At 47.6% G+C, this 5090-nt stretch overlaps 1 pseudogene; it reads right to left on the bottom strand.

Moving 5' to 3' along the window:
* Window positions 1-3590: 3590 nt before the first annotated feature.
* Window positions 3591-4493, bottom strand: LOC111173726 (olfactory receptor 5V1-like; annotated as a pseudogene).
* Between the last annotated feature and the right edge of the window lie 597 nt (window positions 4494-5090).

The following is a 5090-nucleotide window of genomic DNA, read 5'->3' as shown; positions in this document are numbered from 1 at the left end:
CAGAGTGTAGGTGCCAGGTGGCCCACAGGTGTAACTCTTTTCTTGAAGTCTAATTTGTTAAAGTATAATATCTAATTTGTTTTCTTGAAGCTCTTTTCTTGAAGTCTAATTTGTTAAAGTATAATATCTATTGAGGTGTATGTAAAAATCATAGGTGTAAAGCTTGATTACTTTTCACAAAGTAAATACACTCAGGTAACCAGGAACCAGACCAAGAAAAGAAATATTACTGTGTCCCAGCAGAGCCCATGACCACCCTTCCAGAACGTATTTCCCCCAGGGCAACCACTTTACTGAATTCTGAAACCACCAGTGTTTTCCTGTTGAACTTTATAGGACCTCTTCCTTTGCTGTCAGTGGCAAAAACTGGCCCTTCAGCTATAATCACACACCAAAGAGCTCCATTTTTCAAATTATATCTCATAAAGTTAGTGTCCAATGATGTTCATTTGAGAATTTAAAAGTTATTTGTTCAAAATAACTAGGTTAAAAAAAAAAAAAAAAAAAATAACTAGGTTGATTTACTTTACTGGAATAAACATTTTGAATTCCTTAGAATGCAATATGGAATATGTCTTAAAATGTTTCCACAGAACAGCGAATAACAAGTGGAATACTAATATTCATCATGATGTGGTGGGTGAAGCTTGACTCTGGGGATTTTCTGTGGGGTTCTCAAGAGTTCATCCTCACAGTTTATTCCCTTCCCCATTAATTAGATCCTCTGGCAGTGACCCATTCCCCACTACAGGGAAGGACAGGCTAACTCGAATGGAACGGCCCCAAGTTAAGGGACCAGTGTATGCTTGCCCCTGGGTATGGGCTACACATGCTTACAGGACTGGTGAGTCAACCTTCCCTCCAGCTCACTAACCACGGCAGATAGTATGAAGGACCATTTAAAGGGGGCTGTTGTTTTCCCCCACATTAAGGGAAGCTCACTGTGTCTCCTTTTGGCAGAGAATTCATTAGACGATCAGATATTGGTCTGAGGCAAATGTTGGTTTGGACACTCAAGAGATTTTGTTTTTTCCTACGAACTGAAAATTTTTAAAAAATTAAAATAAAAATTGAAGTATAGTTGATTTACAATATCGTGTTAGTTTCAGGTGTACGGCAAAGTGATTCAGATATATGTATTCCTTTTCAGATTCTTTTCCCTTATAGGTTATTACAAAATATTGAGTAGAGTTCCCTGTGCTATACAGTAGGTCCTTGTTGGTTATCTAGTTTAAATATAGTAGTGTGTATATTAATCCCAGCCTCCTAATTTATCCCTCCCTCACCCCCCTTTCCCTTTTGGTAACAATAAGTTTGTTTCCTATGTCTGTGAATCTGTTTCTGTTTTGTAAATAAGTTCCTTTGTATCATTTTTTTTAGATTCCTCATATAAGCGATATCATATATTTGTCTTTGGCTTACTCCACTTAGTATGATAATCTCTAGGTCCATCCATGTTGCTGCATGTGGCATTATTTCATTCCTTTTTATGACTAATACTCCATTATATATAAAAATACCACATGTTCTTTATCCCTTCCTCTGTTGATGGACACTTAAGTCGCTTCCGTGTGTTGGCTATTGTAACTTGTGCTGCTAGGAACATTGGGGTGCATGTGTCTGTTCCATCCAGCAGGGGTGTGGGGACAAAAGGGAGAGGCTCAGCTGGAAAGGGAAGAAGGAAGTTTGGGGAGAACTCTCCAGAAAGAGGGCACAGGGAAGAACACAGCCTGCCCACCAAAATACCGCCACTTTTACATGTTCCAAGTTCACGTCCACCATCCCTATTTCCCACATGCCACCACTCACGCAGGCCTGCAGCTTGAAAACTGCAAGCACAAGACTCAAGCCGGGTATTTCTGGGTCCAGAGTACTGCCTCTGGAGAAACAAAAGGCAGTCAGACCGCAGACAGCCTGTGAGGCTGTCTGGCCACTGGGCCACTCGACCAGGCTGGAAGTGACCACGTCAGATGCTGAAGGCAGACTTCTGTCGCCTCTGTGAGGCGAGACAATGTGGGTCGGAGAGTCAGAGGCGTCCGGTAATCAACCCCTATCCTCTGGGCACCTCTTTGGGGTCTGCCAGCCCCATCTCCGAGGCTGGAAATCGGGCCCCAGAGCCTCAGGTGGGCTCCGCCGGTGCTCTGGTGCCCTCTAGTGGCCATCTGCTAGAACGCCAACTCTCAGGCCTTCTGCCACCCTCTCCAGCACATCTCCCTCTCCCTTTCCTGCCACATCCCAGACCAGAAGAGCTCCTGCCAAGGTGTGTTGCTCCCTAGAGGTGCTGATGGGTTGGACCAGGCTCCTGAGGCCATGCCCTGGGGTGATCCCAGGCTGCTGGGCACTTTTCTTTTGTCCACATCTCTAGCCAGCTTCCTGCCACTGGCCGAATGAGGAGTTTGCAATGAGGTGGGCCCACGTCTGGGATGCTCCTGAGGAGGCCCACCCGTGGGAGGAGGGTCCTGTCTGTCCTGCCCTCCGATGGGCCCCAGGCTCCAGGCGGGAAGCTCTCAGCCACTGTCTGAACACAGGATGCTGCGTCCTCATTCTTTGTAAACGCTTGGAGTTACCTCAATACCATTTTTTAAATGGATCTCCCGGTTGGCATATTTATGAGATAAAGAATTTCCCTCATTAAAATTTACGAACAACATATTATTAGAACGAGCAGGAAGACACGAATGATCTATTACTTGGAGGATTTAAAAATTCTAACGAGAAGACACTCACTCTTCACCCTCTTGGGCATCAGCACAAGGCAAGAACTGGCTGATCTCTTTATCCCTCTGATTTCTCCAGAACCTTTCCTTCGAGGAGAAATCTCTGGACTCTGCGGGGACTGTGAGTGGTGACAGTCAGCTAACTCTGAAACTGAAAAGCTGGAGGAAACGAGACAGGTGAAGGAGATGAGAAGTGGTGACAGGGAACAGCAGGGACGTCACGTTCAATCTAAGGCTGAGAGTCTGGGTTAATCTCCAGCGAAGGTAAGGGCCACCAGGAGCTGGCCCCACTGGCCTTGTCACATGGGGTGGGGATGGGGGACAGCCAAACCGCCATGGCCACTTTCAGAGAAATAAAGAAGAGTGGAAGGGCGTCCCTGGGAGCCCGTTTGAAAACGGTCACTGTTGTGAAATAATAAGATGCACTTTTCAGAAAAGTGAAGACTATTCTCTTGGTTCTCAAAGACTTGCAAATACTGTGTGTTCTTCCGGAGGCATGCTGAAGCCCTCAGCCTTTGAGGGCAGAAATGGGAAGTAATCTGGGTTCAAAACAATCCAGCACTCACTCCTTGAGGGTGTTGAGGATGACCAGTGTCCACCCCTCGGGTGCTGTGGGGCCTGAAATCCCCTTATCACCTGGGATGGGAGGGGCCACGCAGGTACCCCACTGGGCAGCAGGGGGCTTGCCTGGTGGGCTACAGACCATTATCAGATACATGATTTGCAAACATCTTGTGCCATATTAGATGGTGGATTATCCTTTTCTTTTCTCCAAGAGATCCTAAACCTCTGTAGGGCACTTCGTTGCACTTAGAGGGAGAGGAGGAACGAAATCAGGCTGGCAGGTGCCCAAGGCCAGTGCAGCCCCTAGGGCTGGGGAGGGAGGCAGGAGGAAGGGCTGAGAGTTGACATTAGAGAAGATGGCCACTAGAGGGCGCCAGAGCACCAGTGGAGTCCACCCGCGGCTCTCAGGCTGGATCTTCAGGCTCGGAGGCGAGAGGAACAGGTGGAGAGGGCTTTCTGCTTTCCATAACTTGAAGGTATTCGCAGCACAGCGCTTAGAACGAAGGCATAGGATGCTACAATCCACAGGAAGGGGGCCAGTGTCAGGAAACCTGAGATGCTCGCTCCAGCTCCCCACATGACCCCCACATCCCCATAGAATAGCCCTACAACTGGAGCAAACTCACAGAAGCAGTGGTCCATCTCCCTGCTGCCAGGGCAGAGAGGCAGAGAGGCTGTCAGGGCCAGAGTGAAGGAAGAGAAGGAGAAGCCACTGAACTAGGCTCCAGGCAGCCATACAACCAGCTGCTCATCACGGCAGGGTAGCGAAGGACGTGGCAGATGGCCAAGTAGTATCATGGGACGTGGCAGCAGTAGCAGGCACTCAACTGCAGTCAGTGAGACAAAAGAGTAGAACTGGACCAGACGGTGACCAGCGAGATGGTTTCCCGCCCATCCAGGAAGCTCTGCAACAGCTGAGGCACGATGTTTGAGGTATAGCCAATCTCCAGCAGGGAGAAGCGGCAGAGGAAAAAGTACATGGGTGTGTGAAGAGTCCGACTGGAGGCCACAGCCAGCACGATGAGGTTGCTGCTCCCGACTGTCACCACATAGACGGCCAGAAAGAGGGTGAACGGGAGAAAGCCCAGGTGTTGCAGCTCCTCAAAGCCCTCTAGGATTAGCCAGGTGGTCTGCTTCTTGCTGTCACTACTGGGTTGCTTTCTCATCTAGATTTGTCCTCAAGAGAACAGAGGAAGGTAATATTAACCAAGACTGTATTATGACCACACACCATGTTTGGCTTATTAATTTATTCATCAAGCAAGCACTGGGTACAGGCTTTATTGTCTCCTGTTTATAGAAGAGAAACTGAGACGCAGTGAGTTTAAGTCGATTTTTCAAGGTCATTCTGGTGGAGTCATGATTTGAACCCAAGTTTGCTTGACTCCAAAGCTGCTAACTACTATCCTACAGTGCTTTTGGAAATCCTTTCGGAGTGGTAGAAATGTCCATATCAGAGAGCAGTATAGGGCTCTTCCAACCAGCTATTTTACCTGACAATCTTCGCTGAACATCAACAGGAGAACCATCCCTGGTAAACTCTTCTGGAAGGGTAGGAAGACGGCCCAGGACTTCTTGGGAGGTGGTCCTGCTCTAGGTCATGCACATTCCTGAAGCAGTCACTCATCTCAGACTATTCTCCCTTTCCAAGAAAATGAGACGGAAGTCCTGACAAAAAATGTATATCATCTACTCCGTGAGAGATGCCATATAGAAAGATCTGAATTAACCTAGATCCCACTCTCCTGGGAAGCCATTCTTTTTCCTTGGACAAGTGCCCTGGTGACTGTTGGTAAAGCCATTTTCAAA

Source organism: Delphinapterus leucas, chromosome 11, assembly GCF_059928025.1.
Source record: "Delphinapterus leucas isolate spDelLeu-1000000601 "Yukka" chromosome 11, BTC_Dleu_Yukka2, whole genome shotgun sequence".
NCBI classification, from domain to species: Eukaryota; Metazoa; Chordata; class Mammalia; order Artiodactyla; family Monodontidae; genus Delphinapterus; species Delphinapterus leucas.
Note: the sequence above shows the minus strand (reverse complement) of the source record. Positions and strands in the feature narration are given on the sequence as shown.